The following is a 27783-nucleotide window of genomic DNA, read 5'->3' as shown; positions in this document are numbered from 1 at the left end:
ATTCAGGATATTCCTCGTCTTCAGTACTGGAACAACTTCTAGCCTTGCAGAGTAACTGGTGGAAATATTGTGCAAACACCAAAAGGAAGCTGGAGCATATTTCACTGGCCTTTCACAACTTGGATTGCCTAAACCAATTGTGTGATTCAAATAGCAATTTGTTCATTAGCAAATATCACCCACCTTCTCAACAGTTAATAGAATCAGAATGTTTCCAATTAGAAGTGTAAAGGTTGCATTCTAATTATGTCCTGTTCTACTTACTACACTGAGATTGCAAAATTAAAAACAGGCACTGTTTCCTCCTCCCAAAATGAAGAAAAGAAGCAGTGGGAGCCCCAACAATGGTTACATTAAGTACTATGTCCAGATTAATCTGTCCAAATGATTCAACTGATATTTCTTTAAAAATAAAAAATATAGGTACTGGAATGAACCAGTCTGTTTTGCTATATTGTCATATAATTCCATTAACCTTTATTCTCTAAAAGAGTAATGAGCATAAAAGCATTCTTTTCTTGTATAGCATGTTATATTTGAAATATACAATACACTTGGGCATTTTCTGTAGATTTGAGAAGAATCATAGAATTGTAGAGGTGGAAGAGACCCTGGGGATCATCTAGTCCAAACCCTCACAATGCAGGAATCTCAACTAAAGCATCCATGGCATACTCTGCTTAGGTATGGTTAATTTGGCAACTGGTTTTACTGCGTTCAATGAGGTTTACTTCCAAAAAGTATTCATAGGACTTCGCAGTGCTCATAGGCAAGGAACCTTCACCTGGATTTGCTTATTGATTATAATTAAGGGATGTACTTCCCAGAAGCATTTGGGGATTTATTCTATTAAAGGTGATGCATAACCCACAGGTAGTTTTAAAATGTTCTCTCCGGAGTTGCCATACCAAAGTGACTATATATAAAACATTGTTGCAGTACTAAAAAACAAAGCAAGGGAAATGGGCAGGTTCATTTCAAAAGCTCAAGTGAGTGAGTGGGTGGAGAATACTTAGGGAAGATTAATAATACTATGAAACATTGCCTCTTAGAACATTGGCCATGGTGAATCAACTGAGGCAGTAGTTATGTAGTTATGATTTCAATGGATTGTATGAGAGCCAGTGGCATGTATGGGTTGTCACAGAATGCCAAGGGGTTTTGAGCAGTTCTCAAAGCCTGCCCAAAGCTGATCCTTGTTTTCTAATTAGCCTTTTTTTATAAGATAGAAATTATCCCTTTACTATAAAAGCGACCATAGTCACAAGCAGCAGGCATCTAAGTCAGGTGATGTACATGGGTTGCTTACAGCGCCAACAACACAAAAGAAAGGAACCTCCAATGAAACTCTGTAAGTGGCTGGATCATGCTTATTAACTGAGTAATATTTCATCCCTAACATACTATTAACTTTAAGATCCCGACTGAATGATGAAAAGCAGGGGCAATATTAAAATGTATGTATTTGCAGTCACTTTAAAATTCTGTATTATAAAAGGGTTGGAAACATGGGGTGCAATTCAACTGCACTGTTCTGCTAGAAGCCAGCACAAGGATTCCTGCTAGGGACATTCTTCCTTTCTTCTTCCAAATGTCAGGCTGGAATATATTTCATAGAGTCATAGATTTTAGAGTTGGAAGGGACCCCAAGGTTATCTAGTCCAATGCAGGAATCTCAACAGGATCATACTTGACAGATGGCCACCCAACCTCTGCTTAAAAACCTCCAAGGAAAGAGTCCACCACATCTCAAGGGAGTGTGCTTCATCGTCAAACAGCTCTTACTACCAGAAAGTTCTTCCTGGTGTTTAGTCGAAATCTCCGTTCTTGTAACTTGATGCCATTGTTTCAGGTCCTGCCCTCTGGAGCAGTAGTAAACATGCTTGCTCCATCTTCCATGTGACAACCCTCCCTCAACTGTTCCTTATAAGGATTGGTTTCCAGACCTTTTATCAACTTGGTCATCCTCTGCACACATTTCAGTTTTTCAGAAAGTGCTATGTCCCAAATCACACACATTTTAATACATTAAACCCTTAGATTCTATCCATTTTCTAGTTATCAAGATTTTAGCTGCCCTTAATAAGTCACCAATTAAATGTTTATATAATAACCCTTGGTTGTCTCCATTGTACACCCAATAATGCTATTTTGGGAGGTGTTTTTTTTTAAAGGTGTCTCCATTCCCCACCCCCACCCCAAATATCTCATCCCAGAACCATCCCAGCTACTTGCTCTTTTCATCATGAAAAGGCCAGAAATATCTCTGAAGAAATCCCCTGACAATTTTGCTGTGGCAGAACTTATCATCACCAGCTACTTTTTCTGAGCATAAATCACTCTGTTCCAGTGCTGTTCAATCAAACCAAGCTGAAGTAAGTTAACGCTAAAAATGAATCGACGGTCGTGACATATGCCAGCCTTAACTGCATAGATGGTGCTGAGACTATGATGGAAATGAAATCAGCTATGCATTTATCTGACATTTACATTTTCACCACTCTGCCTCCATCCTTCTCTTTTGTCTTTCTTGGTCTGCCCTACTGAAATAACACTGTACATTCATTCGAAGCAGTTATTTGCAGAAATGCCAAATGGGAAACCGCCCCATTGAGACTCTTCACCTTCACAAACCACAAGGAGTCAGTTTAGTAGTAAGTCTCTGCAGAACAAAAAGGGGGGGGTAACGTTAAAGGAAGCTGCAAGGAAGAGTTATGCAGAGGTGTGGTGCATGCTGAAGAATGGATTTGACCCTTCTTTTGGCAAACTAACATCCTGCAAAACAGCTGTAGTGAAATAGCATTAATAGACACAAAAAGCATTAATGGGACAAATCCTATGCAGAATATTTCAGCATGCGGTATACTATACATAGAATTTGGCCTATTAAGGATTTATTATCAGACATTTAGATACCTATTTATTATAATAAAGAGCAGTGCATTTTAAAAATACCATTTCCCCTTAATTCTGATTCCACAACTAACACAATATTATTGTATCAATCAAATGTTGCAGAATACACACAGTCTCAGTAGCATAACTACTGGTAGCTGGGGTTGGTAGGGCACCATGGGGTTCTGAAGTGCGGCACAGTGGCTGCTGTGCATTGGGGGTTGGGATTCTGGGTGGCAGGGAAGCTTGCGGGCGGTAGTTTATTGAGCTTGCAGGGGGGTGGAGCCACTACTTCCCGCCTGTGAAACCGGAGCCCTTCTTGATTTGCCAAAAAAAGCTCAACAACTAGGGTGATCATCTCCCTTTTACAGGTATGGTCTGCAAATGTCCAGAGAAAGCCTACGTCTATACAGCCTGTATTAGTACAAGCTCTTTGGAAAGACCACTTGTACTAGTCAGGGCTAACAATTGTGGCTGGTAGTCACTTATGGTTTACTCAGAGAAGACCTACTGAATTTAATAGACCTAAGCTGCCGTGTTCATTAATTTCAATGGGCCTCATCCGAGTAGAGCTTCATCAAATATCATCCCATGAGCGGATGTGAGCTCATTCCTTCACCCTTGTAGGTCTCCTCAGGTGACTGAACCTGAGCAGTGCTTTTGTGAGGGTTATTGGTGAAAAACCTTCCATGGTGCTCATTGAGAGGGAGGTGGCTAGATGCCCAGAATGAGTTTTGGGGATGCTTTATCCCTAGCTCATATGTCACCTGAACTCTGATTTAAGCCTGGGAGACTCTTCTGCTCCAGATTTAACAATTGTGTAACAACAAATAAATGCCGTTTGTTTTACTGAACACAGGAAAGCACAACTTGTCTATTAATTTATGTGGATAAATAAAAATAATTCCCTCGTGGCTATTCTCTTCTGCTTCCCCAAACACTTCCGTATATTATACTTCATGAATCCATTACTTTTTAATGCCGTTCTGCTGTTCCACTGTGCCGTATTTTGCTTCCACCACTTGGGAAAGGAAAGAAAACGGAACAAATAGAATCAAATTCTATCCAGCAACTTCAGTTTTGCCGTGGATCTTTCTTTGCCAGAATAAAAGCAGGCATCGGCTTTCTTTTCAAGGCTTTTGCCTTCTAGCCTCTTGTAATTTGATAAAACATCTTGATTACTGACTGCAGGGCACAACGGAGCTTTGTTCTCTCCTGCGTCCTCAATCCCAGCCCCCAGGGTAATAGCCAAGATCAAATTCTCTAATAGAGGAAATCATTTTGGTAGATACAAACAGGGGTAGATACAAAATACAAATATATTTTAAAACGCGAGTCTTGTGTACAGGTCATTGACACCGGCAGGTCTTTAGAAAAGTGTGTGGTGATACAACTATACTTCCAAAAGCAGATTAGACCAGGCATAGGCAAACTCGGCCCTCCAGATGTTTTGGGACTACAACTCCCATCATCCCTGACCACTGGTCCTGTTAGCTAGGGATGATGGGAGTTGTAGTCCCAAAACATCTGGAGGGCCGAGTTTGCCTATGCCTGGATTAGACAAACTCATGGAGGATAAAGCTCTGAATGGCTACTAGCTTTGAGGGCTTTGCTCTGCCTCCACAGTTAGAAGCAATGATGCTTCTGAATACCAGTTGCTGGAAACCACGGGAGGGTAGAGAGTGCTCATATGCTCAAATCCTGCTTGTTGGCTTCCCACAGGCACCTGGCTGGCCAGTTTGAGAACAGGATGCTGGACTAGATGGGCCCTTGGGCAGGATGCTGGACTAGATGGGCCCAGCAGGCACTTCTTATGTTCTTAAGTCTTCTTATGGCTCCCACACTGTCATGTCCTGTGCTGTTTTTATCCCAAGTTGCCTAATTCCACACTGCCTTTCTAGAGACAGAATCTTAACGCAGTACTTCCAAATACAACCACATGTCAGCAACTGGCTAGACGAAGAAGAATGGTGGAAGGTGACAACTGGAAAGTCCCTCAGAGAACCATCAAAGGAGGAATGGCAGGAGGCTACAGTCGGAGAACCCCCCAGGGAAGCATCAGAGTGGGAAGGCTACGAGCCAGAGGAAGAAGAAGGGCACACAGGTTGGAGGCTGAGCAAACAACAGGTTTAAGTGAGACTGAGCAGCTTAGGAGAAGGAGGAGGCTGAGACTGCAACAGATCCACTGTCAGTTCCATTGTTTCCATCTCCTCTTCTCCTCTTTCCCCAAGAACGAGGAAGGAGTTGCATGTCCCATTTGGCTGCTATATGTTTGGATGACGCCTGTTGCTGTCACTCCTGTTGTTTAAGAGGAAGGAACTGTGCCAACACACAGGATAAGAACAGTTTGCTGTTGTTTTAACATTTACATATTTCTGATCTTTTACCACTGTTTGTAGGAGTGTCAGACAATTAAATATATCTGATGGCTATTTGATTATACAGTGACTGTGACATACAGCAGCACTGAGGGAGTGCATGCACTTGACACAGAGCGAAAGCCAAAAGATAAACTATTTTAACAAGCTAGAAAAAAACAAAGAAACATGGGTGTAGTAAAATAAATGTGGGTGAAGGCGTGAACAAACTGTAATTGTGTTGTGTGATTCCTGTCCCACTTTCTTTCTCATGAAGCTCCTGGTAGCAGGGAGTATATTAAATCATAAAGCATGTATAGCAAAGAATACATTTTTCGCACAGCATAAATGAAACTGCAACAACTTTTGCCAGGCTGAAAACAGAAAGAATAAAGAGGAACAATTTAAAAAAAATAGGTTGACATCAAAAATGAAGAAGGTAGAAATAAAGATGTCCTTGAAGGGTGCTAGGAAAACAAAAAGCCTCAAAAATGGTTAAGATGCCAATACTAGTTTCTGTACTTTATGTCAAGACAAATAGAGAACAATGAGGTTGCATCAAGATGCATGAACCTGCACCAGAAACGGGGAGAGCCTGGAAATGGCCTCTGAAAGGTACCCAATGATAAAGTTGTAGTAGTGCCAACAGTTCAAGGACCAGGTCGCAAACGCCATTTTTTTCCTGGTCATTCTTTGATCCTCTGGGATGTCTCTGCTGGGAACGCAATATAAGGTAGAAGCGGAGGAACATAAGAAGTTTCTATATAGGAAGAGAAAAAGCTGCTCAGACTCTTTGTTCATATAGCCCAGTATTCAATGGGGGAAAACCCCCAAGAAGCTGTGTTGCTTCCAGATGACGAGTTTATTGAGCATTCATCTTGAACTGCATACACAAAGTCTGCAGGGAGGTTATATATGCCCGCCGTTTATTGAACATTCTGATTCATTTGCAGGGAATTTATTTGAAGGTGCGCCAAGTGACTGTTATCCCACACTTCCCAGTGTATTTCTCATTGACTGCAAAACCCATTTCAGGAGGTTGGGGTGGGGGTGGGGGTGGGGGGAAGCAAGCTTATTGTACAAGACTGTGAAATCCGCTTTACAAGTGTAGCCTGAACTTGTAGGTGTGCAACTGAGTTTTATTTGCAAAGTAACTGCAGTCTGGAAGCGGCCTGAGTAGGACCACCAGTCTATCTACCTTGGTATTGTCTACACTGACTGGCAGTGGCACCTAGTACATCACCCTGGACACCCCCAAAGAGCAACAAAACCCAAAGGGCCTCATGTCAGAGGTGCCTGCATGATACAGAAGCAGTTTCGTGTAAGAAACCCAGATGGCTCAAGTTGTTCTGTGTGCTGTGGAGATGGGGGAAGATGTTATGTGATAGAGTGAATACTCAGAGAATCTGAACTCACACCGTATTTGAATTCAATCAACCAGCAAAGGAATTCAGACATTCATTAATGAATCGTGAGACCCTCACCACCACACGTTGCTCTTATAAGCATCTGGGTGGCAGAGGGTTGCCTGGTGTGATCAGCGAACCAAATCATCTCTCGTTTTGTTCAAGCAATCACATACTTAGAAAATGCTCGGGGTGCATAGGTTTTCATTCATTACTGATGCTTTACAACAGTCCCAGAGACGCCACCATTATGCAAATCAGCTGGAATCAGGGTTTCTCTCCACCTGTTTACCTGCCTATACTGTGGCAAAAGCCTGCAATTAGTTCAGTGCTTCAGCAATTACTTAGCACTTGAGAAACAGGCCAGCAACGCACCTTCCATTTTATGGGCTCTTGTTGTGTGGCTCATCAGTGTTGCTTTCACAGTTTAAGTAGTGGATAACTAAGCTGATGCATTGAGCCTCAAACTACTATTTGCTTGCAATTTGTACATGCAAGAAAGGAAAAGCAAAAGCAAATCAGTTACATCCTGCCAATCCTTCTCACAGCAAACATCAACAAATGTACATTTTGCTAGATCAAAAACAGTTTAAATAGGAATGCTGCCCCTTGCCTGGCACAGAGGAAGCATAATAAATTCAGAGCTGAGGAATCAGATGTCACAGCATGCGGAGTGATGGATAGGTAGGAAGCCATGTTTGCCAAGGGTGATAAAGCAGCCCTACAGTTTGCGAGAAAAGCCAGTGGTGAGCCATTAAGGATGCAGTTAATGGTATTCCCATAAATCACTTCATGACATTCAGCAGGAAAGGAAAACAAGCTGCTGTGTAGGAAAGAGTCATCAGTGGGCATTTGGTGTATAAAGGCAGAGGAGAAACGGCTCCTGCACCTGTAGCTCATTTGCTGACCTCACGGTGTCTATTTATGATCCTTGTCAATTTCACATGATGTTGCTGTTATCAACATTGTCGTTAAAGTAGTTTTCTGCTCTTCACCACAAGGTCCCAGGGCAGGTTATAACAGTCTAAAATTCAGCATTAAAAACAGTTAAAGCAAATCACAGCCACAAGAATAGGGTGTGCCTCAAAAGCACATATCTCAGGTGTCAAAGGCCAGGTGAAAAAGATGCAGCCTCAGCATACGATGAAGGTGCAGATGCATCTCTGTGGGGAGGGAATTCCACAACCTAGCAGGTGCCACAGAAAAGGCTCTCTCCCAGGTTGTCACCCCTTGAAATTCTGAGGATGGTGGAACAAACAAGAGGACCCCCCCTCTGCTCACCTTAATACCCACAGGGGTCTGTAGGGATGGAGACTTTTCAGGTATTTGGGGCCTAAGTTATTCATGGCTTTAAACACTAACGCAAGCACCTTCAATTCAGCCTGGAAACCAACTAGCAACCAAATCTGAAGTTTTAAAACAAGGATTATGTGTGTTTCTAAAGCGAAATCTAGCCAGTAATCTGCCCCACTGCATTTTGGATCAAACTGAAGTGCACTGCAGTAATCCAGTCTCAATGTTACCAGAGCATGGAGTATCATGACCAAGTCACCCCTGTCCAAAAGGCGTCATAGCTGGAAATAGGCCCTCCAAGCCACCGAGGTCACCTGAGCCTTAAGTGATAGCATTGGATCCAACCTATCTGCCCATGTCCTGATGATAGATTCCAAGTCCCTTATTCATGATCAAATCCATGAATTTTACGCATAATTCAATCCATTTCAGCATTAATCTGTGGATTAAAAAAAACTATTCTTAAAATACATATTTAACAAGAATTCTGATGCATTCAAAATGTTGAAAACCACATTGCCGCATTCAGAGGAGTGGTATGTTCCAATCAGCACATCAGTCAGAGAGTTGCAATCCTTTTGTATATGATTTTGCAGCTTGAGTTCTTCAAGCCCTCCCCCCCCCCCATTGTTAAATGGAATAACGCTGAAGCATTATCTCTTAGCCTAACCTACCTCACAGAGTTGTTAGGAGGAGTTGTTATAATGGGGAGGAGGGAACCATGGAGATCCTTGGAGAAAATAATAAATAAATAGACTGATTAAGTGTATAGTCATACTGTAGCCATGTGTTCTTCAAACTGTATCAACACAAAAGCACGTCCTGAGAATGTGCAGTTCTTTGCAACCTTACCGCAGCTGAAACACCTGCAGCACTGCTGGGTAGGGCTTGCATCACCTTTGTATCTGCCATCTCCTTTTTAAATTGCCCACTAATTGGAAATAAACACTTTAACCTTAAGGTAAAATGGATTTCCATTTTAAAAAACCAAGGAAATTAACAATAAAATCCACCCACCACAAACAAGAAAGTAATAACACCAGAAAGGAGATAAAAGTGGGAGATGTGTGCAGTTATGCAGTTCCTTCCTACTGAAACAATACAAAAACACAGGCCAAATGGTTATAGACAACTCACTGTATTATCATATTTTATGCCAGGAGAAGAGGAAAAAGGCAAGCAAAAGCCACATCCCTTTGCTGTAGTAATGCTAAGCCAAGTGATGGGTTAGCATGAACATGCAAGCATACAGGTTTGCAGAAAGGCAATCATAGCCACTTTGTTCCTTCTCTGGTCCTGCTGCTGCTGTGTGACTGTGGGATAAGCCATGCTTTGGTTTAGTATGTCATCTAGATGGAGGCTCATGGTTTATCTTTCCCAAATAAACCAAGAGTAGTAATCCATGCAGAAAACCTTGGCTACTGTGTGTGGTTTATCTGGAGCAAGATAACCTACAAGCCTGGGTGCAAACAGCAATGCAGCAGCACAACAAGGGGATGAGAGAAGTGCCTACTATCTCCTTTCTGCAATCTTACACATTTGTGTTAAAACATGGTTAGGCTTGGTGTTATGTACAAACCAGGTCAACATCAATTCTTATTCACTAGCAGAAAAGAGAGTTCTTTCTGTAATGACTGATAAGGAGTTCTTTAAAAAGCAACTCACACCAGACAATGAAAATCTTTCATAGCTATATGCAAGCCAAGAGTCTAAAAAGCTCCAGATCCAATGAACTATTTTTAATTTCTGTCCCCCATCACATTTCTCCACCACGCTTAAGGGAGAGGAAAAGGACTTATCCTTTCACTTGGCTGCTCTGATTCAAACCTGCACATGTTAACTTTGAAAATAGGATAGGTTTAGGTCTGTATTTTACATAGGTGGGAGTGATTGAAAGTGAAGGATAGCACTAGAGATATAAAAATGCCTGGAGCTGGGCATGCTTGGCAAAGGCTCGTGTCTCCCACTGTGCATGAAATTACATCTCAAGCACCGTCGTATCAGACTCCTTGTCTCAGAATATCCATCCGTCAATCACAAAGGTCTTGCCAAAGTTTTTGCTAAAGTAAACTTCTCATTGCTAATCATGCCCATCTTGCAGGTGGCATGACTACAAAGGAAATGATCTGATCTCAACCAAAGGTGTGGAAAGCAAAAGGGCATGTGTCTCCTACACAACTGGGCCTAGGCCAGGAAACAGCTAAGGATGCTTTGCTCCAAAGTTGCCCAGCTGACGTACTCTCACTCTTCTGGTTTGCAAGTCTGCAAAAGCCCTGAGCAATAAGCATATGTGTGGACTGCTGTGATGTTCAGTCATTACCTGGCAGTAGGCAAAGTTTGTGTGCAAGCCTGTACCTTTTACAAAAGCCAGCCATCACAGAAAGCATTAGAGGTGTCTTTGGCAGTTGCAGCTGTTGGAGTGGCATGGCTTCCCAAAACGTGTCAGTGCTGGTTACTGAGATAGGGAGGGGGCAGGGCAGTGGGGGGTTAGATGCTTCTGGTGCCTGTGCCTGCACCACCCCACTCTCCCTGCTGCCTTGCCCCTTCCCATCTCCTTTGCAGAAACCAGCAGTGACGCACAGCATAGGGAAGCCCCTTGCTGGGCTCCAAGGATAAGGAATGAAGCAAAGGGGAAATTCAGGCAGTGTAATCAATACAGCTGATTGGGAGCTTTGGTATAGGGAACCTGCTTCCCCAAAAGACTGGACTTCTTGCAATAAAGCAAGTGATTGGGAAATGCACTGGAAAGTGCAGGATTTCCTTGGCACTATGTCATCTAATCTTCCCCAAAATGAATCAAAGTGAATGTGCAATAAACACGCCATCTGGAAGCACCAAAAGAGAAGAGACCCATTGGATCTGCATACATTGATTCTATGTGCAAGGGCAAAGGAATCTCCCTTCTACCAAGTCAGACCATTGGTCCACTAGTTCTGTATTGTCTACACCAGGGGTTAGGGAACCTGCGGCCCTCCAGAGGTTGTTGGACTCCAACTCCCATCGGACCCCGCCAGGCTGGCTACTGGTCAGGGATGATGGGAGTTGTATTCTAGCAACGTCTGCAGGTTGCCCATCTACACTGACGGCTGGTAGCCCTCCAGGATTTCAAGACAGGGCTCTTTTCCAACCCTATGTGGAGATGCTGAGCCTTGAACTTGAGACCTTTGGCATACAAGGTATGCAGTTCAATCACTGAGTAGGACAGGACACAAGTAGTGCTGCTGGTTCAGGAAGGAAGTCAACCAAGAACAAATAGGCAGAGCAGGGAGAGGCAGGGCAGAGCAAATTTAAGGAACAGCTGGGAAGTTGTTGAGCAGAGCAGATTTCCGAGGGACCTGGGGAATGGGGAGGAAGAATCAGCAAAAATCTCTTCTCCCCGCTTCCTCCAGCAGGAGAATCTCATAAGTCGTGTTTTGTTCAGAGGAGCCCTGGATCCAAGCTCGCTACTTATTATTTTTATATCTGTGCATTTTTAAATGATTGCTGCTTGCCCTGAAACTGGATATAACAATAATAACTGTTATTAAGCCTCACTTAATAACTTCAGCCTTTCATTTATTTGCCAAGACATTGCAGTGTGTTGGATGAACTGGTTTTATTGAGATTTTATCCACTGTGGTGCAATTTTATACTGACTTTTATTGGGTTATTTTGTTTCTGCATTCTGATTTAAACAAACTGTGGTGGTGGTGGTGGTGGTTTCCCTTCTAAATTACTGTATGCTGGTAAGTCAATCCTTTAACTACTAGGTACAAGTATTTCCTTTTCATCAGCACATATTTTTCTTTCAAAAAATGAACAGCATGCCATCTTTCACCTTTTTGTTTAGATCCAATTTATGCACAATACAAACAAATGCTTCTTTATTCTCCTTGCTCCATACCAGCCATCTTCCAACGCAGTGAAAACAGCCATGTTCTCCAAGACAGGTGTTCCCAAATTGTGGCCTACAAGCTTCATGCTGGTACTGTGCAGCATGAACAGGCATTGTGGTCCACCAAGACCTTCAGCAATTTTCAAGCGGCCATAGACAAAAACAAAAACAAACAAACTTGGGAACTGCCACACTAAGACTTTTCTGCTTGTCCAGAAGGGCTGTTTAAGTATTACTGTTCTGTAACTATTGTAGACTGGGCAACAAATTGATTTGGGACACTAAGCTGCCATGTCAAATAAGGGAAGACCAACCTGGCACCTGCCCATCCATTGGCTAAAGAAGGAGCTTCTGGGGGGCTCCTATTCTTCCCTCTGTGCCAGAAAGAACAATACCACTTGCCCTGAGACTACAGACCTGAAGGGCTCACCTTTGGCCTCTGCCATTGCCAAGGGTCCAGGGGTCACAGGGAGACGGCTTCTCCTGTCTCCCTGGATGAAGATTCTCTCAAGGGGAGAACACCCTGCTCATCTGTCAGTGAAAGAATCGGAAGCTACAGGAAGCTTGCTCTGCCCTCCCTGCCAGAACATCATCAATAAGAACTGAGTTGGCTTTCTTCCTCTCTCCTCCCACTCCCTTTTCTTTTTGTGTAATCTTTTAGGCTGCAAGCCTGAAAACACAGGCAATTATTACTGATAATTGTTCTGGAAGCCTTTTTTTTTGGCAGAAGAGGGGGTACAAATATTTTAAATGCACAAAGGGTAAGTTGAGCCCCCTGCATTCAAAGTAGCCAGGTGTGCTGTGATGCTCACATAACACATCTAACATGTCACATAACCAGGCAGGGCTGAGGTATGGGTAGGATACAGAAGAACTGGAAGCAATTCATCTACACAGCATCCCATGGATATTTCAATAATAACAGGGTGAGCTTCATTGTTACTAATGAATACTAATAACAGCTGTAAGAACGGGATTGCCTATGGCATGATGAAAAGCAGGACAGACCAACCTGCCTAGTGTTGTAAGAATTTTATAAGGGTTATCTAGATAAAGGGTTCGATTCCGGGTGGAATCCTGAACCTCGGCAGGACGTTATTTTGAAACCCCTGCCTGCGCAGAAAAGACAGAGACCAGACCAGAGTTCTAATGGAAAGCAAGGCGGCTATTAAGCCTGATCTCTATTATCCAATACTGTTGCAACAGGGGTCCTCACTCACCACATACTGGATGGAGGAGGAACCCAGAAGAAAGGTCTGCCTGACCTTATATAGACAATTTAAATTCCCCCCCCCCCCGCTGCCTTCAAGACCACCCCCAGAAACATCATGGACACATCATGAAGGGGGAGGTCTGGTGGCAGTAATCTGAGCATCCTGGACCCTGCCCCCTGCCTCCTCTTGCCCTCCACAAAACCCATCAAGTGAAACAAAGGAGATATTTACATTTCCCTGCTTCCCAGCCAAGTTAATCACACCCTTTTGTCTGGCACTGGTATCAGGGTGCCAAGGATTTTCACTTTAATTCCTGAGATAATGGGAAGGTTCCCCCAACCCCTCCTTCCTTGCAGAGAAGCAATTTGTCAGTTTGGGAGTGAAAAATTGCTCTCAGGGCTGTTTCTCCTGTGGTGCCCCACACATGTGTATACGTGTCTGCTTGGTACAGTTATAACACACACACACACACACACAGCCTTAATATTCTTACAACACTAGCTTCTTGAAACAGGACCATACTGTGCTACCCACTTTCTTCACAAGGAACACAATTATAGCTGTGTGACACCAGGGGAATTTTATTTTACAGGTACTATATTCAATCCCTATGTATTCTAACAGCTCTCAGCACCCTTAACAAACTACACTTCCCAGGACTCTCTGAGGGGAAGGCATGACTGTTTGAAGTGGTGTTATTGTGCTTTATGGCATGAAAGCTGTGAATGCACCCTAGAAATAATGGGGCATGTGCTCTTTCTCATGTCAGGATGAGGAAGTGGCTGGGATTTCCGCACCTAGTGCATGGCCTTTCCCCACCTGGACGCAGGGTTTGTTTCACCCCCAGAAAAGTGAGGCAAATGCACGATGTTCTGACCAGGCACCCCATTCCAAAAAGCCAACAGCATGGACCCCAATTGTTTGCATTTAGTTCTCACAGACAGCAGGCCTTCTGCTACATTCCCAGCATCTGCTCGCTCTGGAGATCCTTCAATGCCCAACTCTGTGGAGCTGCTGCTTGCCAGAGTGGGGTGCCTGTTTCCGCTCTGAGGGACAGAGGGTAGGGAGGTGCCCTGCTGCTGCCCTCCTTTCATTGAGAAAATGGAGAGGTTGTCAAGCTGCCAGCCTGTCAGTAGAAATAACGTCTGTCTTTCAGCACCTTGTTTGGGCCGAATTTTAACATGAAAACTTTTACAGCTGAGTTATTCCTTAAAGAGCATGTAACTCCATTCAGGACAAGTTAAGGAGGGGGGATAAAACCAATGGAAGAGAAAGGAAAGACAAAAGGAAAGGAGCCTGGGCTGTGGGTTTTTTGGGGGGAGGGGGGGGGAGAGAAAAAAACACCTAACTGGATAATGGTGTGTAGGGTTTCTCTACCCCCCCTTCTCTGTTTCCTTCCTCACAATTCACACTTCTGAGTCAGCACGGGGCAAAGAGCAGAGTGCTCATCATTCAAAGGCTCCCTTGTGAACAGTTAATTACTCTTACTTCAATATATAATACAGCTCAGAGGAAACAGAAGGCACCCCACCATTCGAGATAATACAAAAGTGGATTTAGGGCCTTGCAAAAGAGGTTTTGCTCTAGATGAGATCTTAATATTCCGCCTTATTAAAATACAGCAAGGTTCTTTCCCTGAGCAAGGAAAATACTATTTATTTGTAATTTCTAATGGATCACCCTGCCCTTCCTTCCCCAAAGGGAGCCCACAATAATAAAATCACATAAAAGCAATATAAAAATAACACACTGTTATTAATTAATTATTTTTTATTAAAATTCTAACCCACCCTTCCCCCAAAAGGAGCTCAGGGCAGCAGACACCAAATTGGGAAGACAATATGTGGTAAAAGTTATAACACATTGCAGATGGCAGTTAAAACTGGCACCATAAAAGCTTTATAAAACTACCAGCCAAAAATCATGTGGCTTCCAAGCAGCTGCAGGAACAACTAACTACCTTTCTCTAGAGCAACATAAAAATAAGTTCATATGCTGGACTTCAGCTGCTATGTTATTAAAAACAAATGCCTGTTTTACTTCTATACATTGCAGGGAAAAGAAGAAAACCATCAAATTTCTTTCAACTGGTGACAAGACAAAATCAACAAAGTGGATCTTCAGTTTAGACTAGACTGCGAGATATTATTATTATTATTATTATTATTATTATTATTATTATTATTATTAATACCCCATCCATCTGGCTGGGTTTCCCCAGCCACTCTAGGCGGCTTCCAACAGAATATTAAAATACAATTAAAATACAATAGTCTATTAAACATTAAAAGCTTCCCTAAACAGATAAACATTCAGTCCAAACCAGTTGCTATTTTTCTAGAAAAAGAGGTGGTGGAACTCACCATGAACACCTGCCTCGTTCTCTTAGAAAGGCAATGGCGCCCACCTGAGAGGTGCCAGAACTGAGTTCTGGTGGGTTCTGGCTGGGGGAAAAACCCTGCTCCAAACTATTTCTGTTAAGCAGAGATAATCCTCAAGCAAAGCACAGCAAGCTCTGGGGAGAATTCTGCAAAAGATGTGGAACTCCTATTTTTCACTATATAGATTACAAGAGCATAAGACTCCTGCTGAGCTCTCCAAAACCACAAGTACAAATCTAACTAAGGGCAGTAAGCCCACTGACTACCAAGACAATAGAGAATTGATAATGGCACTTACCTTACAGTTTTATAATTTAAATGTAGTTTTGTAGCAGTGGCCCAAAGGGGCCACAATGAATATGTTGTGAACCCCAATAAATCATTTAATATGCTTTTATAGAGATTATGGTAACCTGCTGCTTTCAGGAACTGATGATTTTGGCAAGATGCCATCTCACACCGAGATAGAAGAACAAGCAAATATGCAATCATAAAGACACATTCATAAGCTAGAACATAGGTTGATACATGAAAATGGCTACACGTAACACAGGTTCCCATGCATTGGCACATTAACAGAATGTAACAATCTCTGAGAATCAAGGTTTAGTTAGCAATGCTTATTGCGCATGCGTATTAGATTAGGTAATGTACATGTGTACTAAACTAAAATGAGGTAATGAAATATGATTAGTTAAATTGAAATGCTTTGTCCGAACTGTTATAAATACCCCTGCCCAGACCTTTGGGCGGGGTTGCAGGTTTGCGAAATGATTCGACTGTAACCCTTATTGCTTTGCAATAAAGAAAACAAAATGGACTCCTAGGTCCTTTGTCTCTGAGTTTTACTGGCATAGTTCAGAAGAAGGGCCTTTTGCCTAATGCAACAGTTTTAACTGATTTTTTATCTTTACTGTATTGTATTGAGTTACTTGTACAATTGCTGAGAGATGTTGCAATTAAATGGTGCATAAATTGTTGAAATAAATAAATATATCCTCCAATTCTGGACCCTATAAATCAATGTGGTTCAAATTAGTTATGATTAAGTTGTACCACTGATCACAATGTGTTTACTCAAGAGGAACGTCTGGATGCAGTCCCTCGTATGTTTTAAGAGATCCTAAATTAAAACACTTCTTCCCAACATGCTGTCTGGAGGGAGTTTTTAATAGCAGGAGAGAGCTTCAACATACAGTACAACACTTCCCTGGAAGCTGAAGTGGTACAGTCAGGTCTTGTGACTGTGGCAGCCGTTTTGTGTTGGCATCCATGTCACTTTTTATCAATATAAGAGTAGCATCACCTGAGGTTTTTTTTTTTTGTAACCAAAGAAAGCCCTGGGTACAGTGGTTGTTGCTATTAATTGAACTTGTTTATATTTCACGAAAGTCTCCAAGCAGTAACATCTCAAAATGTTAACTGAAAAATAAAGTGAAGAAAAATAATTTTTAAAATCTCAACATGTTCAGGAAGGCCTGTACCATGCACTGTTTTGGCCTGTCTGAATCAGTATAATGGTTCCAGGGCAGGGTGCGTCCTTACGTTTTCACTGTTGTTGTTGCTCCTACTAGTACCAAATAAATAGTACTGAGGTAATAGTAAAATGGCAACAACCTTAGTCATGCTTGGACCAAGTTGCTCTCAGCCATATGACTCAAAGAGCCAAGCGTCTGCATATACTGTACAAGCCCACACACTACAGCTGTACTGTTGATTCTTTTACTAGGTATACTACATAACAGAAACATACTGTAAATCTGGGTCACTAGGTAATGGAGCTATTAAACAAGTGCCAGGAGAGGCTCTGATATGAAGCCTAACATTTCCTGGCTCCATCACTCCTAGACCGTAGAAATTAATACAGGGATTCAGATTAAGTGAAAGGAAGTGTTGAGAACTGATAAGCACCTTTATGAACAACTGGGAAAAAAGGCATCACCATTGGCCTTAATCAAGGCATTTCTAAATCAGGTCTCCCTGGCAGAGAAATAATTTTGAACAAATACGGTACTTCTGATTCCTACATTGCAGGGGGTTGAACTAGATGACCCTCAGGGTCCCTTCCAACTCTCTATTTCTATGATTTGCCCATTTTTGAGTAATGTCCATAATAACAGAACCACGGTCTGCAAGTGGGGGAGGAGGGGCAGAGAGAGAGAGACGTTTCACCTGTAATCTTCCTGTCAGTTCCTTATAGGAATCAGATTTTTAAAATCTTAAATTCCTGGCTTAGGCTGCAATCTTAGATATACCTACCTGAGAATTCAATGGGATTTACTTCTGAGAAAACATGTATTGTCAAAGTTTGCAGAAAGTGGCCCTATTTGAATGCTACCCTCCCGCAGAGGGAAAGAGTCAATACAGCAGAATAGGATTTATCTGAATTAAATAATTCAGAAATATCCATATATTGCATTTTACTAATCTGGATTTGTTTGATTTCTTTTCTGTTTTTTTTCAATGGATCATATGCATGCGCAAATACAAATACATTCTATTTCGATTCTCTCTTCATATGACGTTTTGAAACCATTAAGTTGTTCTCTTCTGGTTTTGTGCACGAGGAGGGATACTGACTGACTGTTGAAGGGGAACACAGAACTGGGGTGGCTGGGCTAAAATGAAATGGAATGGTGTGTCCTGGAAAAGGGCAAGGCTGACACCCTGATCAGGAGCTCTCTGCACTGTAATATTTTGTTGCAGGTCTTACTTCTATAAGGAAAATATCCAAGTAACTGTGTAAGGGTACCACAACCTATTGCTTCACCAGCTGTCTGTTTCGACAGTATGCATGAAACTATGTGGTACTGGAAAACACAAACACACATGCAACAAATCCACTGGAATGAACTGATAATATATTAGTGTAAAACCACTGTAAAAAGGTAAAGGGACCCCTGAACATTAGGTCCAGTCGCGGACGACTCTGGGGTTGCAGCGTTCACCTCGCTCTATATGTCGAGGGAGCCGGCGTACAGCTTCCGAGTCATGTGGCCAACATGACTAAGCCGCTTCTGGCGAACCAGAGCAGCGAATGGAAACACTGTTTACCTTCCCGCCGGAGCGGTACCTATGACACGACTGAACGACTGAACAACAACTTTGACGTGCTTTTGAACTGCTAGGTTGGTAGGAGCAGGGACCGAGCAACAGGAGCTCACCCCGTTGTGGGGATTCGAGCCGCCGACCTTCTGATCGACAAGCCCTCGGCTCTGTGGTTTAACCCACAGCACCACCCGCATCCCTTAAAACTACTGTAAGGCAGCACAAACTTATTTAATCAAGTCACACCTTTCAATCACTGCATAGCTTAAACCTCTCCCTGACAAAAGCACTCCTCTGTTCAATGTACAGTATTTTATCTGCAGACAAGTCAACAGTGACAGAGCATAGTTAATTCCACTACCCTGGACCTATATGAAAGAGATGGCATTTGAAATGAATGCCTTAAAAGAGGAAACACTAGGGTGGCTTGTGAATGCTTTATAACATCTTCTCCAAGTGGCCCACTGCTTCCTTGTTTCTGGGCATAATGACTGCAATGGAATTTAATACAGAAGAAGCACATGGAATGTGACATCATGGCCAAATGTCAACATTTAATTGGGCTTACTGTTGATATTTCTGATTGTGTTTTTCTAGCAGAAGAAAGTGCCAGTTCTATCTGCATACCTCAGGTCTCCTTTGAAAGAGCCAAAAAAGTGGAATAGACCTAATAAACAATGGCCTCAATCAGCTAGATATCTATGATGCAAAGAGATGCTTCTCTTCACCTGCCTCTGAACTACCAGGCAGAAGTCTGATTGACATTCACATAGCATAGCATCTCAAAGTGAGGGAGAGGCTCTCTACAGTCCTTATAACTCCCCCTATTACTGAGAGCATCTTTCTTCCTGCCATTCCCACATTGCAGCTCAGGGGTTCTGTTATTTATCCAGTACAAAACAATCTATGCAACACAAAGAACTGCAGGAGATTTATGGAAGTTCAATTATGAAGTTCTTTTTGTTGTTATTCTAAGGGTTGTTGTTTTTTTAGCCACTATATGAACCTTGGTCATCGAAGATGGCATGGACTAGTAAATGATCATCACACAGATGGGTAAATTTTGACACTGTTGGAGGCAGAATGGATACATTTAGTCAACAATGAGTGTTTGCCAGCAGAGTTCAAACTAATGAGAAGGCTCTTTTCAAACTGGGCGCACCTGCTCTTAGGCATGAGATAATGAGCATCTTACAACTCAACATGCACAGCTATACTCGCCATGCATGGATTTATAAAATTTCGATAGCGTCAATCCACAAACACACAGACAAAGAAGTTTATATACAAATTATGTTTCCAGCACAGCATCAAATATTATGGGACGTGACTACATGTCATGAGGAACGATGATTACTGTTATTGAATATTTCAGTTAAATTTAGCCCTCTCTGGCAGGGTGGTTTCGTTTCTTTATTATTATGGTAAGCAAACCACTAACCCATTAACATCTAGAAACCTAGATCACTGTTTATTCCCAAGGACTATGCTTGGAAAACAGGTCAGCTTAAGTGCATACAGGTGTCCTAAACATGGAGCTCATACAATCTACAGAGCCTTCCCCAACCTGTATCCTACAGATGTTTCACACTCCCACATCCTTCCACCCCAAACAGCATGGCTAATGGATAGGGATAATGGGAGTTATAGCTCAAAGCTTCTGGAAGGTAACAAATTGAAGGAGGCTGATATGCATATTCTGTGTTTGCTGGGATGGTTTGCTTGTGATTGAGACAACTATGTAATGGATTACTTCTTCCTCAATATTTTTCTGATGGTTACACTAAGGTCAAGTGTGCTAAATTTGGTTGCACTGTGTATCTAACATGTAACAAACAATTCACTGCAGTTTAGTATTACTTACCATACCACTGGGGAGGACAATGCATTCCTTGCATAAGTTAATTCAACTGAAATATGTTGGAATTCATTTGAGCCACAGGTGTTGGCTCCAGGAAGTCAAGGCAATGTGGGCCCCCTCAGTCTTATTTTTGAGGGGGCTGCCCCTGTTGTTGGAGCTGGGCTCAGAGCGATGTTGCAATGTTGCAAGTGACATCAGGACATGTTGGGTCCCCTCAGTGTGCTTTAGAAGATGGTGCCTCTGATTTGAGCATATGCTGGTTTAAAGTGAATTTCAACTTAGTACTGAGGTTAAGTCTGAAAATAAAGAAAACCATCCAATTCTAAAGAAACACATGAATGGAATGACTTAAAATCAATGCGACAGGCACTCTGCTGTAGTATCATGGTTCTGTGACACTCAGCATGCAGACAAAAGAAGTACAGAAACTGGTCAAACACTTGAAAAATATACCAATGCAACATGCCACTGGTGAAGCTGTTCCACCATTAAAAAAATAAGTAAATGGCTAAAATTGGTTATGGTCAGGATGCTGGTAGCACAGGGACGGAACACACTTAAAGTGCCAACTCTCCCCAATTTTTGCCCTCCTGGTGCCCTCCTTGTATTCTTAGAGGTATTGCCTTCAGCCCCAGTCAGCAGAGCCAATGGTTAGACATGATGAGAACTGTACAGTAGTCCAAAACATCTGGATTGCACCAGCTTAGGGGAGGCTGTTACACCCCTTCAATTCATAGTGCTTCCCCCACGTGAACATGCAACTTTATAGCAATCCCAGCTGTGAATATCACCACCACTTTTACATAGAATGTATGGTCTTGTGGAAGGAAGGGAGGTATCTTGTACACCTTTACTAGAATTTGTATTCACAAAATGAAGCAAATTAATGGCTCTCATTTGGGTCAAACCCATTTGGGAGGCTCTTTAAGCAGCCAGATGAGGATTTATCCAAAGGGACTGGGAAAAGAGAGTGGAATTTTCAAGGTGGGGTTGACCATTGAACTGTATGAGATGGCTTTCCCTAAGAATCGCTGAAGACTGAGGGAAACCCCTAGCCTGTTCTGGTGTGGGCAGTCAAATTTTCCAGTGTGCAAGAACTCTTCACCTCTTCCAGGCCCCCTCTACCCACCCAGCAATCCTCTACAGAAAACTGAACACTTAGAAAGCTTTCGGCTGCTTGGATGTGACCTATAGAGGTTGGCATCTATGGCAACAGGTGGTTGTAAGCACTGCTACTAACCTGGGTCAAGATTTGGAAGGGAATATTAGCCCTCCCTTCCTGTGGACTTGCATAGTAGCAGTGATCTTTTCACAGCCCATTTTGGATTTACATCCTTCATATTTATCATAAATTCACCCTATTTGGTTTTCCTTTATTGTCCAGACACATGGCGCTCCTCACTGCTTTCTTAGAATTGATTCAAACAACTTACTTTGTTTGTTCTGCACCATTTAACTTTATACAATTATTCCAAACTAAATAGGCGTTGAATTCCTCCCCGCACATCTTAAGCGTATGAATAAAATCCCAGGCACTTTAAACAGAGGGCTGGAGGTTTGAATTCCAGGTTTGAACCACGCCTACTTTGTTGGTATGCAGCTCTCAGGATCTGGGTTGCATATGCATGAAACAAAAATAAGTAAGGCTGCAATTATATATCCACTTGAGCATAAGTATAACTCAACTCACTTACTTCTGAGCAAATGTGTACAGGATTATACTGGAAAACACTTGACAGAAAATTTATTTTGTTTTTAATGTATGCTATTATCTCTTAAAACAGCAGACCACTGTCCTACCTGTGGCATCTTAAGGAATACAGAATATGCAGCATAGTTTGGTTCAAGCAAAACGCCAAACCATTTTAGGAAATAATCCTCCAACTGACTGGCTCAGGTCCACTGACAAAATGGGTGGCTAATGAATACCAGCCAAGGATCCGCTTTATAAACCATAAATAACGATGACCTCACAATCCCTTACAAAAGCAGCAGACAGTTCATCATAAAAGTTGCACACGATGCAAGTCTGTGAGAGCATTGCAGGGGAGGAGGAAACCCTCCCAAATCAATAGTTCAGTAATATCCTGGCTGTTAAAACAACAGCTCAGACTTTTGTGTGTGTCATGAATGCATGACAAGAATGAGAAGCAATTAGAAGAGCACGGGGTTTTAATGACACAACACAGCAGTGTGGTAGGGGCCTCCTACACGTGCAGTGCCAGGGGTTTGCCGTAGCAGCTCGTCTACATCTCTCTTTCTTGCCGCCACCCGAGTGTCCCATCTTTGAGCCCAGTTGGGCTGAATTCAGCGACCCACTAGATTACATTGCGAAAATCCGGCCCATCGCAGAGAAGAGCGGCATCTGCAAGATCCGCCCTCCTGCCGACTGGCAGCCTCCCTTTGCTGTGGAAGTGGATAACCTCCGGTTTACCCCACGAATACAGAGGCTCAAATGGAAAACTGCCATCCTGAGATCTGTTAATCTCAACATAATCTCTACACATAGACCACCTTCTTTACTGGTAATGCCTCTTGCTTCCATGGATGGAGTGGGGGGGGGGAGAAGAAGAATACACGCATGTGGAAACCAGACTGCTATACAAAGGTAGATTTTGCACCCCTTGCTCCACCTACTTTTGCCTCTGGTCCCACCCACCACTGGCATGTGGCCCCTGAAAGGTTGTCTCGATGGGAGTGAGGGCCTTGGGCCGGAAAAAGTTGGGAGTGAGGGCCTTGGGCTGGAAAAGGTTGGCACAGAGCCAAACTCAAGATATGTGAAATGCATGGTCACTTTTCTATACTTGACGCTGCTTGCTTGTTGTTTGTTGGGGAAGACAGGCGGATAAAGACTGGAACTGCAGCATGTCGGGAGGGGAGTTGCCCACCCAAGCACTACAGTCACAATGAAAATCAGAGTGCAAGTTGCTATTTCACTTCCTCTGAATAGGTAAGTTTCCCTTCTGTTGTGAGCAGTAGCTTTGGAAAGTGGAGTTGGAATTGCAGTATAGTGCCCCCGCCCCCTACTGTGCAGTGGGCCTGATTTGGATTGGGGCCCCTGAGGCTTCTATTTAACAAAATACCCAAGCAAAACAAACTGTGTGACATATAATACTGCAGTTCAGCATGGTTTCAAATTGGAAGGGGGACCACATACATTGCAAGGGGCTGGACTAGATGACCCATGGGGTATCCCTTCCAACTCTCCAATTCTGTTTCTATGGCATGCTTGACATGGAAGAGCTACATGCCATAAAATAAGGCAAGGGGTGATAACACACATTTTGGGTCACATGTGCCATTCAATACATGACGGGAAAGTGGCACACAGAGATTCATTATATGCGCCTGGCCTCTACTGTGTACTGAGACAACATAGGGGCCCCTGTGTCCAGGGTTCTGTTCCTTTGAAAGGGATTTAAGTGCAGAGATTTTACACAGAAGCCTTGGTTGGAAGCTTGCTTACAAAATGAGACTCTTACTTGCTGTTGACATAAAACTCTTTGGTCTGGCACAACTATAAAAAAATCAATGCAAGAAGCTATTTCTGAAAGCTGCAGGAAGATGAGCAAGAAAATAGCTTGCTTTTAAATCTGCTCACAGGAAACCCAACAAAACTGACTATACACAGAGAATATTAAACACACACGCCCAAAATGCACAGCTTTGATGGGAATATTTCAGTATATTTTAAGTCTCATAAGCAATACAGGTTGAGAAATGTTGTGACATTTGCAGTCATGCTCCATATGGATTTTGCTTTGTAGTGGCACTGATTTTTCTACTGCTAAGTTTTATAACTAATCACTGAGATGTGAAAGAGAATGAAATAATTCAAACCTCAGTGCATTATTTGACATAACAACCAAAGGGTGAAGGATGTCAAAACACATATACAATATAAAGATGTCAGGTTGCAACCTAGCATTTCTCAAGGATCTATCCATATTGCAGGCATGCCCACTATTCAGATGTGCTACATTGGAGAGCAGAAGCAATAATGGCATGCTTCAAAAGTGACTATTAGAAGTGCAAAAGCAAAGAACATTCCATGTGCAAGTAAAGGATTAATTCTGTTAGTGTTGAAGTCTGCTAGCCAACCAAGCAAAGTGGCATGATGTTTATTGAGGTAGCACATGCTCTGACTGGTGGTGCAGTTCTGAGGGAGTTTTTCCTCTGTATGTTTGATTGAATGAATGTCTGCCTGTTATGTATAAATTCTGATGTAAGAAAGACAAAGCCTCTCTGCTTCTTTCACCTCACATTATACACCAGAGCTTTCCAAACTTTTCATATGGATGACACACTTTTTAGACATGCATCATTTCACAGCACAGGAATTCAGTTTTACTAGCAAACTGTAGGTTAAACTAACCCCTTCCCAGTCCCGGGAAAAGCATGGGGAACATTCGCATGACACACCTACAACTGCAGCTGACACACTAAAGCAGGCTTCCTCAACCTTGGCCCTCCAGATGTTTTTGGCCTACAACTCCCATGATCCCTAGCTAGCAGGACCAGTGGTCAGGGATGATGGGAACTGTAGTCTCAAAACATCTGGAGGGCCGAGGTTGAGGAAGCCTGCACTAAAGTGTCTCAACACACAGTTTGGAAAGCTCTGTTATGTATTGTTTTTGTTCCATTTTCTGAGAAAATGCTTACCAGGATTTGTTTTCTCTCTGAATGCTGTCTACTTAAGTGTCTTTGCCAACAATGATAGCCCATGTTCACGTGCGGCAGAATATTACATCAGTATGGCCCATTGGTATTGGCTTTTAAAAACACTCATTTTAAACACATTTTATTGGACATGGGGGGGGGGAGGTTTCCACCAAAGGAGATCTCAAAATTAAACATAAACTGGGCATAAGATGAATATCCACATTAAGTTCTATGGAACTAGTGAAATGGCCATAATTATGGTGGGCAGGATGCAAGCAGAGGGGGGCTTCTTCAGACATACTGAGGATACAGGAAATATATGTCCATAGACATGCACCACATTCTCTTGTGGGATCCCTGTCAAAGGCAGAAAAGAGGAAGCTCAAAGCTGAGACATCAACCTGAAGTCCATTCTGATCATGCATCAAGAGTCATAATCCCACTTTTCCTTTGTAATTTGTCATCCATCATCATAACGTCCATCCAAAGTGTGCATCCAGTCTGTCTGGCTAATTGACTGATTCAAGGAGCAGTCAGCTTTGACGGAAAATCATCCTGGGGAATCTTATTATGCCCAGCTAGAATGTATAAATCGAATGAACCACTGGGCTGAGAAACAGAAAATGCTGTTTATTGGCGTCATTTTATCGAGACCTATGCTTATTGGTGCAGCACAAAGAAACAAGTTGACTGGCATTAATTTGCCATTCCAGAACTGGTAGAAATAAAAATAGAAACGGTGGTGGCAGGGAGGGGCGGATATTGATAAGAAATAGAAATTGATGTTAAGGTTGTCAAATGCTACCTTGTGAGACTTCATAGGGCTCTGCTGACTGGGGGGTTTGCAGGGTGGGCTGGTTTCAACAGAGCCTTGGTAAAGGGGGGAAAGAAAGGCACATGGACCTACTATTTAGTTTTACAAGCTGCAGTGGTGCAGTTCCTGATAAGAATCTAAACACTGGTTATTTCCACTCATGTTTCCATTTCTGTCAGACTTCTTTGACATCCAGCAGCAGTTATTCTCCTTCCTTCGCCTCTATATTCTCTTACACTGGATAACTTTACAGAATGTGTAGAAGAATTCTGTAGATGCCCATTATGTTGGCATTTGCCATGATGTTCCTAACATAACCAAGATATCGGAATGGCTACTATAAATACTTGGAAGGCATGCTGAGAGAGATTTGCCTTACTTGGTTACAAGGTAAGCAGCCATAAATTATCCGCCAAGAAGCTTTCAAAACTTGCCCAAGAGAGATGTATTTTCCAATCTAGCCTTCCCTCCTGCAAAATAAATTGTCTTAAATCTTCTCAATAAGCAATGGAAACCAGAGAAGAGGACCCTAAATCAGGAGCACGCCAAACTAGAAAAATAATAAGTTTATAACCTTCCAAGGGCAGAATGGGATTATCAAGTCATAAATCTTAAAGCAGCCTTCACCAACCTGGCGCCCTCCAGATGTTTTGTACTACAACTCCCATCAGCTTTAGCCAGGACAGGATCAGCAATTCTCCCAAATACCAGCAGTAGCATGGAAATAATAGGATTGCAGCTGTCCATGTTGAGGATCCTCATTTCACACTTCAGTTCTCAACAAGATATCAGCCAACTGATGACAATTTGGGCTTCCTGAGATCCACACCATGCCCTCCTGCCAGGCACAATAACCACCACCACAAACAAATGTCTTCTTTAGAAGCATCAAGACACTTCAGTTTTAATTATTACAAAATTATTATTAAATAAGCATAGGTTTTTAAGGAGCATTGCAAAACTGCTAGCAGAATAGATCAAGCCACAACAATTGGAAGGTTTCTGTGACAAGCCCCAATCAAAATGTCAAGATTCTCCTCTGTTGGAATGTGTTTCCTCATTTGTCTTTTCTGTCTGTTTCCCCATACGGAGCTGCAGTTATGGAGAGTTTCTCATCAGTTGGGAAATGAATCCTATAGAAGCTTGAAAAGGAACCAACAGCCAGTGCCTTATAAATGGGCACACACGCAAGCATTTTGCATTCACTTCAAAGCTACATAACAACTTTCAAGGGCCTCCTCATGTAGAATGTATTGTAGAGTTGCTCCTTTAAGATTACCAAAGCAGGAACAAGAGGGAGTTAAGCTCCTCTAGGAACAGTAAAAGTTGGCAAGTCAGGTGCAATGGTAAAAATGCAGACTTTACTATTGCTGCCACCCATGATTCCAGGAGCAGGGCTAGATCCAGAGGTATTTGCAAGTTAAAGATACTCCTGGGTCCTTACCACCTGTTCAAGTTTGGACTCAATTTCAGGTTGCTCATCCCTATCCAACCCATTGCTCAACCATCTCATCTCAGAGTCCTTGGCTTACTTGTCACTTTGGTGATCAGTGGTTGTATTTGAAGACATTAAAACAAGACCCTTAACATTAAAATCCAACGCATATCAACAATTCCCACCGAGTTGGATGGGGCTTACTCTCAAGGAAGCAGCCTAGGACTGCAACCTGATCACACATAGGATTTTAGTCTGAAATTATTTTAGCCTTAGCATTTTCCAGAAAAGCTAATAAGACAACCAAGCTGCTTCGTGACAATTTTCACAGCCGCTTAGCTTTAAATAGAAACTGTGCACGCACGCACACACACACGCACACAAGCTTTAAGGATGGCTCAGTTTCTTAAAGCAGTAAACTCACCAAAAGTGAGATTAAATCAAGTTTTTCACTTGATTTGCTGAATAAATTTGAATTTTGAATGCAGTAGCTCGCACTGATTGCATGTGGTTTTTTCTTAAGCAATGCTAAAACAATCTAAT

General features: G+C 42.5%; 1 protein-coding gene across 1 annotated transcript in view; it reads right to left on the bottom strand.

The window, feature by feature from the left end:
• SLC35F1 (solute carrier family 35 member F1) overlaps window positions 1–27783 on the bottom strand; it is a 179414-nt gene that overhangs the window by 35882 nt on the left and 115749 nt on the right. The gene's annotated exons all lie outside the window — the stretch shown is intronic.

The sequence above is a fragment of the Lacerta agilis genome, chromosome 3, assembly GCF_009819535.1.
Source record: "Lacerta agilis isolate rLacAgi1 chromosome 3, rLacAgi1.pri, whole genome shotgun sequence".
NCBI classification, from domain to species: Eukaryota; Metazoa; Chordata; class Lepidosauria; order Squamata; family Lacertidae; genus Lacerta; species Lacerta agilis.
The sequence above is the reverse complement of the archived record's forward strand: the minus strand, read 5'-3'. Positions and strand labels throughout refer to the sequence as shown.